The sequence below is a fragment of the Onychostruthus taczanowskii genome, unplaced genomic scaffold (assembly GCF_017590055.1).
Source record: "Onychostruthus taczanowskii isolate IOZ18803 unplaced genomic scaffold, ASM1759005v1 scaffold34, whole genome shotgun sequence".
In the NCBI taxonomy this organism is placed as follows: Eukaryota; Metazoa; Chordata; class Aves; order Passeriformes; family Passeridae; genus Onychostruthus; species Onychostruthus taczanowskii.
Genome location: NW_024500794.1, coordinates 1,414,955 through 1,430,634, shown reverse-complemented (window position 1 = coordinate 1,430,634; position 15,680 = coordinate 1,414,955). Strand labels below are relative to the sequence as shown.

At 40.8% G+C, this 15,680-nt stretch overlaps 1 protein-coding gene across 8 annotated transcripts in view; it reads right to left on the bottom strand.

Moving 5' to 3' along the window:
• Positions 1 to 15,680, bottom strand: part of SPAG17 (sperm associated antigen 17) — a 116,010-nt gene that overhangs the window by 90,594 nt on the left and 9,736 nt on the right. The window contains exon 1 of one of the 8 annotated variants that reach the window (XM_041411123.1): positions 12,114 to 12,138. The exons of the other annotated variants lie outside the window; for them this stretch is intronic. The gene's annotated coding sequence lies outside the window, so the exon portion shown is untranslated. Of the gene's footprint in view, positions 1 to 12,113; positions 12,139 to 15,680 lie in introns of those variants that run through there. 8 annotated transcript variants of the gene reach the window in all.

Below are 15,680 nucleotides of genomic sequence, written 5' to 3'. Positions count from 1 at the left end.
CTGTGTGATTTAACATTTGGTGAAAATACCCCAAACCACATGCTGCCCTTCCCCCACCCCCTTATGCCGACCGGCGTTGCTCAGAGCCTCCAAATCTTTATTTTATTTTCGTCAGAGCTTAAAACCCTGCTGTGCAGTGTGTTACTGCCTTAGTCAGGATTTCATTCTGGGATGATACTAACCTGGTGTGTGTGCTGTATAAAACACCTTTCATTATGCAGCTTTAGTGAAGGAATAGGAATTTATCTTCGTAGGGGATGTAACAGGCAAATCTCTCATCTTTTTAATTTGCAGAAAGGTATCTTCCCAGCATGTCTAAATAGTGATACAGTTGATAACATGGGAAAGCTGCACAGTAGATTTGCCAACAGCCATTAACATTTGCTCCCAACCCATCTCTTGGCTGGTATCCATTTTTCTTTTTTTGAGTTTTCCTTTTATCGTCCACAAAAACAAAACAAAACAACAACAACAACAACAACAAAAAACCAATCAGGCTTCACTTGTTCAAAGAAACAGGCTGCATGACATTCCCAGCATATTCACTAAAGTCTTGGGTACGCAGCCTGTGTCCGCAGAGGTGCACTGACAAGAGTATGGAAAAGAGAAATGGGACAGGATCAGCTGATGTGGCAGAGCAATAAAGAGGTTTGGGGTCGAATGCACAGATAATGTTGCTAAATGTCCTAAATATGAACCACCCTTCAGATTTTTCATGGCTCAGTTTTCAGGAATAAATATAAATTTCAGGAGGAGTGACAGGAGAGGGTTGTGCACCCAGATCTTGATGGTGTGGCTGGAATGTGCATTTCCCTGAATTTGGTGGGAAATGATAACTGTTTAATTATGCCCATACTTTGATCTGTATGCTCAGATCATTGGAAGGTTAAAAACCAGAGAAAGTGATGTTAGCCAGCCAACAGCTCTGAGAACATAAACAGTAGCTGTGAGAACCATGAAGTGGCCTTTTTGTATCTACTGTGGGTTTGCCTGATGCATGAGGACTATTTAAGGGAAATGGTTTTGTTCTGCTTGCCACCTTAGTAAATGCATCTTGATAACTTGTTTATTGTTGGATGCCGTGGCAGATAGCAAGTCCAGCTGAAGTAGGACTGCTGATCACTAGGACTTTATACCAGTTCATTTAAAATTACCTTCACCACTCTCACAAAAAAAGGAGAGGAAGAAATTGTATTTATGCTCTATTACAAAGGGTTGTAGTGTATAAAATGGGCTATCCATCAGTGAAGTCAGCTGAAGACATGTCCTGTTTGGCTGCTTGTCCCTGTCCATTTTGTTGTGCTGCCAAAGATGCTTGTAGGCCAAGCTGTGAACCAGATCACTGAAAGCCCCTTGGTTAAATTGTGAAACAGACAGACAAATCAGAATTACTGGGAAACTACAGCCTTTGTTTCCTCCAAATGGTCTGGACTGCACAACACCCAGCTGCATGTTTTGCAGCTGAGCCATCTGAAAAACTTCAGCTTCCTTCTGATAACTAAAATATGAAGCTGCTGCAATCTCAAAACTTGTATTAGCAAACCTGAATGTAATTCAGCTATACTGATAAGCCTCAGGTTAGAGGAATAGGCAAATTTCAGATTCAGAGAGACAGTATGCAGTTTGTGGTACCTTCACAGAAAACAGGAATGTGCAGATGTAAGCTGGACATTTCCAAGAAATGAAATATGGTCTAGTGCAAGAGTTAATGGGACTATCTGTGATGACTTTGTGCGTGACAGGAATATTTATGGTGAGATTTTCAGGGAGAGTGGCAACCTAAAAATGCCAAGATCAGCCTTTAATTTTTTGCCTTATTAAGAAACACCACTTATATGTGAATACATGTGTGGAGTAAACTAAGGCATGAATTTACAGTACACTTGCAATTCTGAATAATACTCTGTGTAAATAAAGCGTAGCTCACCTTTTCCTGGGAGACAGGTTAACAGTCCTGTGTGTTGTGAGTTTATTCAGCAGGGTAAGAAAGCATCCATGGTTAATACTGGAGTATTATTATTACACTACAGTTTTGTAGTGTACTGTGGAGTAGCTAGACACAATAACGTTTGCATGCCCACACTTTTCGTAGTAGTATAGAAGCAGTGTTTAAAAATGAGGTATACTCTTTATCTCCTTGAGGAAGAGAAGGAACATTGGTTGCCTTTTCTTTTAGGGCAACTTAAAGAACATTTGCACTTCCTTGTTCTTCAGTAAAGTGTGGGGAGTGGAAAGGCATTACTAGTTTTACATGTCAGTTTTTCTCTACTTGATATTTTCTGAAAGACTGTGGCTGTCTAAAGAACCAGTAAAGGTTTTGACTCTTATTAATTAAAGCCTGATTAACTGAGAGGGGAATTAATTTTAATCCTGCTTGTTTTGTTTTAAAAATGTGCTTATTTTAAATTCTTGAAAATTATTTGGAAAAAAATATCTTTTCAGTAAGAACCATCACCTTCTCAGCTTTAGTTGGGAAGTAAGCAGAATCTTTTGCTTGAGTCCTTAAGAAAACACTTAATTTAAATCACAACATTTAAATCTTATGAAAGCTTTATACTGCTTTCATAAGATTTAAATGTTGCTGAAACAGGGAGGCTTCCTGAATTATGGCCTCAGAAGGCTGTTTCTGTTTTCTAAAACTGGCCAGAAAAGTTGTCTTAAACAGCTAACATGGCCCTCAGCACTGCTAAGGAAACAGCCTTTCATCCTCCTTATATTTCTAAAAGAAGAAGAAAGGTATTAAGAAAAAAGAAAAAAGCACACTTCCTCCCCCTTAACCCCCCCACCCCCCCAAGAGAACACTGTTCAGTCCTTTTTCCCCTCAGAAAGGAAGAAAGGGAGGAACATAAAACTCATTTTGCTTTCCTTTCCAGTTTCATAGTACTGCAGCATCTGGGCTGGGAACAGCTTTTGCTTGAAGTTTGCAACCCCCAGGACACAAGTGTCTCACAAGTTACACAGATTTGACAGCTATAGCATGTGTTACCAAAGCCTCCCTGAACTCTGGCATACCAAGCTGGATGTAGGAGGTCTTTGCCTACAGTTGCTGCCCTGGCCACCAAATGATTCTTTATAATTTATTTCTTAGTCTCTAAATTTGTTTATGTAATTTGCATAAAGCTTCCCACATGGGCTGAATTGGCCCTGTGGATGTGGACCAAGTATCTGTTTTGGCTTTGGGATCTAGAAAGGTTATTTCTACATCAGTAAATTGTAAGTGCATGTGCCCTGAAAGGGGTAAAGGTTAAGCCAAGTATAGATATATTAACACATTCCCCTTCTGAATATGACATGGTGCTCTTCTTATTGTAGTGCCAAAGGTAAGTAACTTCTTCATTAGACTGAGTTCTAATTATGAGACAATAAAACAACCTCTCCTTCTCAGACTGTAATGGGCCTTCCCGATAAAATAAGGGTTGCTAGATGTTTGCTGAGCTGTGAGAACTTGCAGGGATGGTTAGAGGGAAAGGGAACAGCCGGATTGTAAAGACAATGCAATTCAGACAAGTCCATCCACCACCTGGCAGGGCCTGCCCTCCAGTGCTTGGCCACTCTATGCACGCTCTAGGCCTTACCTATTTAAGCCGGTCCATCTAATAACGTGGCCAAAAGAAAAGCAAGTAGTAGATACTCCCTTCTCCCTCCAGCTCTTGCATTTAGTGGGTGTGTGGCCAGTCAGTGGTCTTTTCTCTTCACTCAAATGTTTCCAGCCACACTGAGTTACAAGTGTTTGTAGCCTCTGTTGTTTATCACAAGTATAACATACAGAACATATCAAACTTTCTGTATATAAACACATTTACATTTAAGAGTCTCCACCAACTTTGTTTTACCAGGAAAAAATCTCAAAACTTGCAAGGCCCTGTATTTAATTTTGGAAAAGATGCTTTCTTAGTATGCTCTCCCACGTGCATGCATATGCAAGGAGAATGTTTTTTCCTTTCTGTAGCAAATGGCATAAGGATTCCTGGCAAAGCTCAAAATGAAATCCATTATCATCTGTCAGTAAAATGACTTCCAAATTCCAGCTGGATGCTGTGCAACAGTCTCTTTAAAGATAGAGTCCTGCATTTGCTATTGTAGTTCTACTGTCTCTAGGTAACTGAATTTTGGAAGTAGACCAGTGCTAACAGCCAGCAAAAAAAATCCAAATTCACGTACCTCAGGTTTTATTCCTGATCGTTTCCAAAACGTCACAAGTTTTTATATATCTCCTTAAAGGAAGAAATCCAAAGAAGACATTCTCCCAGTCTTCCAGAAAGCCAAACTCCCCTTCTCCACTCAATTCTCTAGCATTTTCAAATTCTGCATCATTGTATGCTTTCTTCTGGCACAAAAGGAGTAGTTTCCCTAAGATTATAAAGTCTTTCATGGAGATCTGCTTCTGTAGCAGTGCTTACTTCTACCACCATCCAGAAAGGGTGACTTGCACAGTAGTGCTGAGCACTAACTGCTAACATTTCTCAACAGCCAAACAAAGCAAAGTCTAAATAAGTAGGATTTGAAATATTATGCCATTACTGGTGAAAAAAAAAAGTTTCTAATCCATTAAAAACAAACATTAGCACCATAGAGGATAAATAGACTTGAGTTTGTATGTCAGAGTTTGCAATGAAAATATTTATGAAAAGAGGTGGAAAGACATGTGTGTTTATTTTTTTGAAAAACAAGATATTATTTTTAAAAAGTGTAAGCTCTACTAGAATTGGAGTAACTTAATGGCTAGGGATATCTTCTTTGGCCTTGGTAGTCTCATTCAGTGAACTTTTAGTTTTTAGCTGGATTTTCTTAAGGTGATGTCTAATGGCAGAACAACTAAATTGCCACATTATAGACTATACTGAAACTGTTGCTTTGACTTTATTTCCCCCTCATTTCTTTCTCTTTTTACTGAGCATATACACCCCCAATAGATCTGGTTCAGTGAACATATTTTGGAAGGAAGTACATGGAGTAATGACTATTTCCTGCTCCACTTTGGCTCTCAGTCATAGTAGTGCCTGAAATCTGCTTTATAGAAGAGCCATGACTAAATTTCCCAGTCCTAGGGCTATATCACAAAATACTATCATGCCTTACAGTGTCACCCACTAAATCCTTTACTCTTTCATAACCCTGAAGTGCAGCTACTGTCTCCTTACTGCAGACTAGAAGAGCATCCTGTGCTTCTCTCTTCCCCACCTGCATCATTCCTACTTCACCAGCTTTTCTTATCCTGCATCTCCAGAATTCAAACTGGACCCCACACTGTGGCACCATAAAGAATCAAATCCAGCATTGCTCAGCAGGAGCTCATCTTTCACCAGCACTTCTCTTCTGCCAGTACTTGCTTCTAGACACAGCTGGTCCATGTGGTCTGAGCTACACCTGCCAAGGACCCCATCCTGTGAACTCCAAGCACAGTGCTGCAATTAACATATTTGTGCAGGTGTGGTCTTCTTCCTCATCAGCTGTGCTGGAATGCCTTCTCTCTTGTTCTTTATTGGGCACTCCACTACCACCATTTCCCAGGCAATTAAATGAAATAAAAGAATAAGGAAAAGCTGGCTTCTGTGATAGCTGGTGAGTTCAAAGCCTAGAATTTGTGAGCCCTCCTATAGAAAGTCCAGATAATTCCAGAATTTGCTTACTTCTGAGTGCATCAGGATCTAGGCCTGAACCTCTGTAGTGTCCCCTGCAACTGTTGTGCCCCTGTCACTAGGAAAAGGGTGGTGAGAACCAGGTGATGGAGATGAGCAGGCTATTGGCAGTCTCTGCCTGTCAGGGTTCATCTTGCACCATGCTACCAAGACAGTGAGAGTTGGAAAGTACTATGAAGTGTGGCTTACCTTTGTGGAATTATCTGTAAGGGAGCAGCATTCTTCAGCTTCTTTGGAAGGACATTATGCAGTTATGTAAAATGACCACAAAAAAGGACAGTTTTATGCCCCATCAAAGTCCATATATGTATCCTTTGTGCAAGATTTAGCAAGTCATAACAATACGGGAAGTTGAAATAATTTGTGGTGTCTTTTTTTCTGCAAATGACAGCAAAACCAAGGCTCTCTCAGAGTGATTTAATTCTGAGAACTATTTATTTAAAGATTAAATTAAATAATTTTAGGAAAGATAAATAATATTTTCATCTCTATGAGATGCTAACACTTGCTTTAATGTGAAAGCTCCACTTATTACTGACAGATGCTGTATAATAAATAAAAGTTAGAAAGAAGATTTGGTAATGCTTTATCATCAACATTGGATAGCTTTTGCCGTGACCAGCCATTCATATGGATTCAGTAAGATTTAAGAAAATAAAATGTGGCAAGTTTTTATATTATATCATTGCAGAGATTGAGTTCAAAAGCATTTCTAATTAACACTTTTCTTAGTTAACAAACTGTGTTAGCACTAATTCCCATCAGTCAAATTCCTTAACTCACATTAAGATTAGTCAAAATGAAAAAGCAGGCCTTTTTCCATCTCTCTCCATCTCATTACTTCAGACAAAGCAAAACATTTACTGTGGCAGGGCTGCAAGATGTGGAGGGCCATTAATGGAAAAGGTACAGTGCATAACTAAAACCTGGCCATGCTCCAGTTGCATTGACTTGTTTGTGCCAGTGCTTTCAGATCATGCATCCTTAATGCTTACTTTGGAATCCAGTGATTTTTAAGAGAGGTAGTAGTCAGCATTTGAAAATAGCGTGGAGAGATTTGAGATAAACAGTTGAGCTCAGCAGTCTGGCCCAATGTACCAGCTATGGTGTCTAAACTCTAAGTCTCAACTGCACACTTAGGCTTGGAGTATGTAAATGTTGTAATGTCATTGTGTTAGTCATTGGGTATGTCAAATTAGGACTGTGAGCGAAATGAAAGAAAGCAGACTTCTCAGTTTTCTTTAAAATATAAGTTACATGCCAATAGAAGGCTTTTTTTTTGGCGAAAACATATTTTTTCACTTGCCTTGAATTATCTTTGCTTTTCTTCGTCATCCCACAAAATTCTCTGATGACTAAACAATAATGATTTAAAGAAAACACTGACAAATTAGTTATTTTTACTGCAAACTCTCACCAGTAAACCTTGAGTGCCATTACTACCAGTGTGGATCAATGAGCTGCAACATGTCTGGTTTCCATTTACACAAACAGCTAACATTTGCAAGATTTAATTGGTCTTTTAATTTTATTTATTTTTTTATTTTGTAACAGCAAATATTGTCTTCTAGAACAGAAGGTTAATTAACTGAAATATAAAGTCTTCTAGTGTAATGTTGTTTAGACAACACTACAAAGACAGAGCTTTGCCACCAAAAAGTGTGAGAGTTTGGGTGGAATAAAAGACTGCACTGAAAATGAATCACTCCTAGAATGGTTTTCATTTCAGAAGTGATGGAATCATATTTTGGAGATCATAACAGCTTTTGCACAAAAGGTTCAATCAGCACTTTATGTTCCTTTCTGGAGCTCAGTACTTGAGATTCCAAGCTGGAGCAAATATATCTCTGTTGGTTGTTTTGGGGCAGTAAGTTAGCCGTGGGAAAAGCTGATCAGTTCTGAAGTAAAGAAATTACTGACTACTAAAGCTCAACATTTACCTCATTCAGACCTTGCCATCAGAGTTCAAGTAATTCTAGATGCTTTGAACAAAAGGCTGAAGCCCAGATCTGTAGGCACTGAGCTCCCCAGACACCTTCATTGACCTGAGCTTTTCTAGCTGCCTTGCTCATCTTTGCCCACACGCCCTGGATCACCGGAGGTATCCTTGCCTCTGATCAGAGTGCTGACTGATAGGGAAAGAAGAGGGCAGACTGAGGTGGATCACCCTTCTTTTCTGCCAGAATGAGTGGATTAGCAACATGCTAATAGGTATTATTGGCAGCACTTCTCATCCAGTGGTTCTAATGGATTTCAAGGAAATGTTAGACAGTTGATTCACTACATGTACTAGGATCCTGTTCAAATCAGAGATTTGGAGATCTTTCCTGCCAAGAACAGTGGAGTGCCCTGTAGAAAGCACTGTCCTTTTTGCTTTTCAGAACGTGGCAAAGTGATGGAAGGCTTCACAGTGCCATAAACCAATTTTTTTTCCCAAGTGTTATGATAAAAGACTATTGATGATGCAGCTTGGCCTTTGGGAGGCATTCCTCAGGGCTTCATTTATTCCATCATTCATATTTGATCAACTAGCCAGGAACAGAGTGATCTTCTGAAAGAATGAGTACATTCCTGATCCCGATTTTACCAATAGAAGTAATGCAAAAATGAATGGAGAAAACAAAGGAGTGACAGAGCTCAGAACCCTGGGAGCCACTGCATCACTGCTCCAACACACAAACAAAGCAGTCTGTACAGCTCAAAGTGTGGTGAAGGGTGAGAATGCACTAAAGGCAGGCATGTGAGGCTGGAAGAAAATAATTCCAATTCTCTTAATGCAGATACGCTACAAGTGAGGCATGGCAATATTACCATTTTAGACTGTGCTACGTGTTCAATGTCTTTTTAAACTGAGATGTCTTGACCTGCCTTAACCCATTCACTTGCCCATCCTCCCATACCGGTATCTAAACCTTCACTTATGCATTTGGAATTAAAAAAATTGTTGAAAGGAAGAAACATTATGCACACACTTTAATCCATTATTTTCCTCAAGACAGTGGGGAAATAGAATATTTTAATCACATTTAAAAAGGCTCCTGACCTAGATGGGAGGCCCTGGAACTCACTTGCATCAGACTTTTAAAAAGACCAGCTTATCAGCCTGATAAAGATCAAACTGGGGATATTTTATCCAGCTGCTTTCTGAGTTATGTATGAGAATCTGAGGTGGTGTTTTTTGAGTGTCTTTTTCTAAGTGCATAAGACACTTTTGTACAGTAGTACAAATTTAAGAAAGAAAGAACAAGACAAAGCAAAGCTAGTTGTAATGTTAAATATCCGTATTTTCAGTGTGGTTCAGTATGCATTTGTAAAGCTGGAGCTGCAAAAGTCAGGTAAGATTCTTGATAGCAGTGGAAGAGCAAGACTGTTCTCTAAGTTAACAGATGCTCAGTACTTTGTATCTATGAAAAGTACAAGTATCGGAAAGCAAACATCAGTAGGGATTCCATCCTTCAGGAACATGCATATGTGTTACAGAGTTAACCTCTGCACTTCACCTGGAGCAGAGACAGTGGGGTGTGTGTACATGCTGAATCATGAAACTATAGTGTTTCCTATCTTACTATTTGGTTGTTTCAAATTTACACTCATGACCTAGACCTCTGGAAAATACTCAAAATTATGAAAATATTTTGACAAATCTGGTGAAAGGTAGACTTGTTACCTGAGATAGAGCTTATGGTAGAAACCTGGATTATTGGCTAGCTGGCAGTAGAGTTTATTTATATTTTGATGTACATGTACACTGTGTGTCATACCACTTTGAAATTCAGCTTACTGTACTAGTGGAACAGTTTCTAATATCACAGATCTACTCGTCCCTGTGGTAATACTACTGTACTCTGTTACACTGAGCAAAAACCAATTTTCACAAGCACAGTTCACTGTTTGTCTCCATACTTCATATTCATAGAATGCAAAACCAAGCACTTGCCCCTTTTCAATAGTAGATTTCTAATTAACATTATACAAATCAGCCAGATGCCTACTGCTCCAGAGCAGTGAAAGCTGTTTTCTCTCTGCTTCTCGTTGGACTCCCAGTTTATGTGTTTCCAGGGGTCCCTCTGCTTGGTTTGTACAATAGAGAATTTGGGCAGGATATGGGCTTTGGTTTGCTAATGTAGTCATGTGGGCTATGATAATTAATCCTCTTCATGGTGGGGACAGGAGAAGCTGTGTGAGTGCCAGGCCTTTTGTGTCTACTCAGGGAATGTCATTCAAGATGCTGGTTTAACTCCTCCAGCAGAAGAAGGATCCTGTTGGTGTGGGAGTCTGTGTGTCTCCACTGACTCTCCATAGGCAGGGTGGCTGCAGCTGGGGAGATCTGAAGTTTAGGCAACACAGCATGTAGGGAGAGCTCTGGCAGTCAATCCCTGTGATTCCCAAGAATGCTAAGAAAACCAGTGGTTTGCAGACCACATAAAATACACTATGGCAGAATCCCTGGAGACTGAACTTGTACAAGCCCTGTGGTGCAGTACCAATCACCAGCCCACCAGATGCTGGCAGGGCAGGGGAAGCACAGACCAGCCTGGCCCAATTATCTTTCAGAGAATCAGGCAACATGCTGATGCCACCATTAAGTCACAGACCACCAGGATGATTTAGGTCTGGTCTCCTAAACAGGTGTTGATGCAGCTTGATGACGTTATGCAACCCCTGTCTCTTTCAGAGAAGGAAACTGCCCTGCAAGGGAGCTTCTCACAGTGTCCTTGGCCTCACTCTGTAGCTGACTGGGACCAGTTTCCAGGGCCTCAGGGAATGGACACACTGAGATGCAGGCTTGGATCTGAAAAACCTGAGGCCCAGAGGAACTGTTTTACATCCTCCACCTCCTCTTTGATCCACTGTTCACAGCATCCTGTGGAGCCCTCTGCTGCAGCTGAAGCTGGTGCCCCTCTGCAGCAGCAACTGCCTTCAGCCCTGCTGCTCTGCCCTTGCCTAACACCTGTTGGGGGACACGCTCTCCCAGGCAGCCTCAAGCCCGAGGAGATTAGACCCATGCATATCTGAAATGACAGGGGGGTGCGAAATTTTAAAATGGCTTGTTCTCCTTAGTGCTGCTCCCCCACAGAACCCTGTCCCCCCGAGCAGCTGCCCCCTCTCACCCCCAAAGCCCCTCGGAGCAGCTGCTGTCCGTCTGGCTGCCTTGGCCTCCTTGTCAGCTGTTTGATGTCACCCATCAATCTTCCATCTTTCCTGCAAATCTCTGATGATCAAGTTTCACGTATCCAGGACTCTGGCCGTAAAGCCCCTTTCACTGGTATAATTAGTAATTAGAGGAATAATGTTAGCAAACTCCTCTTGGCATAAACAGACACTCAATCCCCATCTGTCAGGTCAGGAAATTCACATTAGGGTGAAGGCCCAATACAGATTTTTCTATCTGAGGTGAGTGACCGCACACGCTCTGCACTACTTAATTAAGCTGGCCACATGACATCAAGTGGGAGCTATTTATAAGTGACCACATCAATTATAAACAATTTTCAGTGTTTTGAAAGTCATCGCGTCTTTCCTGCTACGAATCCCCACGGGCTTTGAAAGGAATGGTCTCTCTCAGCAATGCTCTGTAACACTCTGTAAGGAGCCAGGGGGTCTTTAATGACTGATGTTCAAGTCCATGGTTTTTTTGGAGCGGCACTGCTGAGGTGACACCATTCAGTGGAGTTATCCTGTCATTCAAGTGTGGCAGGTAAGGAAAATTGAGGACCAGATCTCTTCGCTGCAGCTAACAAACTCCTGATATTCTGCAGTGGGTAAAACTCAAGACAGGCTGGTTCAGACTTGAAACAAGGCAGCATGTATTTAATGTGGAACAGGCAAAATGGAATGTTTTATTATCCTGTAATAGACACTATAACTCAAAGATCAGATAATTTAAGGAAGCCCTATGCCTTATGTTATGCAGGAGCATATGATCACAATGACTTCTTGTGGCCTTATCATCTGTATTGTTTGGCTCCTCATAAGAACTACTGTTTTCCCTGGCTGAAGGGAAGGTTCATATATGACTGAGGATCGAGCTTCTGGTCCTTCCACAATTATATGAGGGAAAGCCAGAAGTTGTACAGCTGGGCAAAGGCGCAGCAGCGGTTAAGATCAGAAATCCTTTTCTGGTTTTTTTGTTTCATTTATAGGTGTTGGTGCAACCAATACAAAGATGAACAAGCCAAGTCTGTGGCTGTGTTCCATGCCTGTAGTTGGGCAGGCTGTAAATACAAAACCACAGCCCCACAACCAAGGCAATTCTTATGTGCCCTTAGGTTTGTGTTGTTCTGTAACCCAGTTCTGCCTGGTCCCTCCAGGTTTTAAGGTTTCTGAGCTAAATAAGTCATAACAGCACAGAAGCTTGAGTCACACTCAGATGAGGACCCATTGCTAAATGGAAATGGGAAAATACGATCTGATTTTTCAAGCAGTATTTAACTTTAAATTACCAAGGCCACTCCTTAGCTTAAAGGGACCTACCTCTAGGAGCTTGACAGGGACAGGGTGAACCACAGCTGCTGGAGTAGGAAAGGAGGACTTTCTAAAGAAAGAGAGGACCTCTGAAAGTTATATGCTTCCTGTCATAGTAATTTTCTTTGCAGGATGTGTGCTGAAGGATGCAGACAATTTTTTTTTTGTTGGAACCATTTTCAGGTATTTTGAACACTGTGTTTCAGTGCACTAAAAATCAAGCTGGAGACTGAGTTCACTGTTAGATACAAAATAGAAATTAATACAGTGTGACAGGATAAACTGTACGAAAAACAGGGTTAAATTCATACAGTAGCATAACCTCAAATTTTTGCCCTGATACATACCTCAAAATGCTGTGCTTATTTTAAACAACTTAAAAGTCTTTGACCTTAACAGCTCAATAGTACTGTGTTAAAATATTTTTCTGAATTATGTTCCTAGGCCTCAAAGAGGAAAGGTGAGCTTAAGGAAAAATAAACCAGTTATGTAGGATCACACTGACATCCTTAACAACTGATAACTTAAGGTCACTTTTGAAGCCCCTGTCACTTGAGCTAACTGAAACAACTGGTAACAGCAGAGGTTTGCTATGTGATGGTGAAGGAGCATGAAAAAGAGATGAGGTCATACAATTTGTACTAACCCAAACTATCGGGTTTTGGAGAGAAAGTGTGGCAGGAGAGGAGTGGTGAGATGCAGACTTTGTTCCCATGGGGACTGTGATCACAGGGGATCCCCTCTGCCAGCTCCAAACAAGCTGTGATCCTTGTGTTATATCTCTCTTCCCTGAACTTTGCTGCAGTTCTTCCTTTTTCCTGTTCATAGGCATGTATTGATGTTCAATCCCTTCTCCCCCGTGCCTGCCCCAGGTTTGTGGTTCAGCTTGTCTCTGACTCCCTTCTCTGATTTGTGTCTCTAGCATTGACTAGTTCACTGATCAGTGTTTCTCTTCAATGCTGAGTTTACAGTAATTTCTCCCTACCTGTGTTTCTCACTATCTCTGTTGCTCTGTCCCACTCCAGCTTCTCAGAATCTTCAATCCCCCTTGGTGTTCACCCTTTTTTCTGTCTTCTGTATGCTCTGCTCCCTCTCCAGCCTCAGGCTCTATGTAGACCAACTTTTTTACCTTGTACACAGCTCTTACTAGGATTAATTTCTCTCCTGCCACACCTCTTCATCTGACAGGTTTCCAAATAGCTTGTGACTCCATCCTTCTCCCCAGGCTGAGTCTTTCCTTTTCAGATGCCTCCTCCTCTGTTCTTCTGAATGTGGCCTTCCCTTTACTCAGATTCCTGTCCTGAGCATTCCAGTCAATTTCCTGCTCAGTATCAATTGGTTTTTATTCCTTTCCTTTTCCCTCTCCCCTCCACATCTGCTTCCATTCAGTAGGTCTTCTCCACCATTTTCTCTGATTGCCAGTAGCAGATTGTCACAATCCTTGGGGGAGTCTGTCCTACCACTATCAACTACAGGAGCAATAGCTATAAGAAGCAACCTACTTGACTTCTTATGCATGCAGAGAATGCACAAAATCCTCAGTGGCTTCACATGCGCAGCTCTGACCTGCACATATCAAAATGTGACCTTTGAACTTGGCCAAGCTTTGATAGTTTTCACAGTGAGAAAATGAGGAACAGTCCTGGCTCAAAAGCTGTCCTTTCTGATAGGACTGCATTTTCCTTTGAACATTAATGCTACTACTACTTAAAAAAAAATATTCTCAGAATATGATCAATATGAGAAAAAAAAGTCTACAAATTATTAGTTTTTTTTAAAAGTTAATTTTTCTAAACAAGTATATTACCATGAATATGACCATGACCAGGCAGGGAAGGCTAGGAACAGAGGAAGAGGAGAAGGAAAAGTGAGGGGAGACCTGAAAAGGAAAAAAAATCTATCCCAAATGTGTCTATGTCTTCATTTCTTTAGCAGCAGTTTCAGTAAGTCTTTAACAGCATATGGTTATTATGGTCCTCTTTTTACTCCTCTGCCTGTGTTGTCTCCTACTTCATTCAATCCTTTCTCTAATTCCCTGTCCCCAACATTTTTATTCTTCAGTTCTGTACCTGTTTCGTCTCCTGCTGTATCTCCTTATGCTCACTTTGCATCTCGTTTTGTTTTTCTTTCTTACTCTGCCTTTTAATTATCTCCTAAATCTCTTATATTGGCTCCTCTCTCATGTCATAATAATCTTTCCCCCCTCAGTCTACTTAATGGAATAATTCTGTCTATGAAAAAAATAGAAAAAGCCAAGAACAATAGCTATAAGGCCAGATGTCTGGACATCAGCATTCACTTGTGCTCTTACTTTTGGTCATACACAAAATGTGCCCAGCTGTTGCACTAAGCCCTTTAAACAATCAACAAATCCCTGCTCTGCCTGCCCGAATATATTAATGCATAGAACTCCATCTGGAATTGCTCGTCTTTTCTCAGGTCCTCTTAAACCACCTTGTACTTCTGGGTCTCATTGAAAAAAGATTTTATAGAGAATATTTTGAGAAAAAAATTAGCAAATCTTGTCAGTTGGAAATCTCTTCAACTGACACTATGTTTTCCACTGTGAAAGCAGTGTGTGTTTCCCCTTCATCGTTCTCTGTCCTCTGTTTGTCCTTCAGTTGCTTCATCTCCATTCCTCCACACATCAATGCTGTGCTGCAAATTGGCTGGAGAATGTGTCTGGTTTGACTATGTTTGAAAGCCCCAGGCTGCTTAGTGATAACACCTGTCCAACCAGTTAGAGAGGGTACAGATCTAATAGGGACTATGAAGGGAGGCAGAGGCAGCTCTCTCCATTCAGCATGACACTGAGGGTTAATAGAAGGAAAATATTGATGTTTTATTGAATTACTCCTATAGGTCAGATCATATAACATGCCCAAGATCTAAACAATGATCCTGTTCTGGAGGAATGTGTGGTTCAGACTGATGAGATAAACCGTTTGCTGGAATATCTCTCTGAGTTCACTAAATTGCTTCCCTTATTTAATTACAAATTAATTGAAAACACTCCTTGCCCAGTGGAACAATACTTAAATTCTGATTTGTTGATAGTATCCTAATCCTGCTTCATATTCTGTAGACTCTCCCACAATTATGTCATCAGTTTTGCACGTTTTTAGACTTGGGCAAAACCTTTTATGCAGGACTCATTAACATAAATAAAAGAAAAAGCTGTGGCACACAAAGCCTCATTAGCCCCAGCCAGGGTGATGCTGACATAAATAATAAAGTGGCACACTTATGTCTAATGTAAATTTGGTAGCAGAGGTGCTATCAGAGCTCAGAATGGAAAGATGTAGCTCTGTTAGCAGAACAAGGAGATGAGTATTCAGACAGGAAGCAAATTATATCTTCCTTGCTAATGAAATCTTACAGGAAGAGGCTGAGTTATGGAATTAGTTGAATTTAAAGCATCTAAAGGGTCACAGGTCCTCTGCCTGTTGCATTTCTAATCTTTAACCAGTACAAGATTATGCACCTTGCTGCACTTTTCAGTGCTTAGCACAATCTTTCTCTTGATGTCTGAAGGGAGGCAGAAACTACCTTGAAGCAGACAGCTCCACAGTGTGG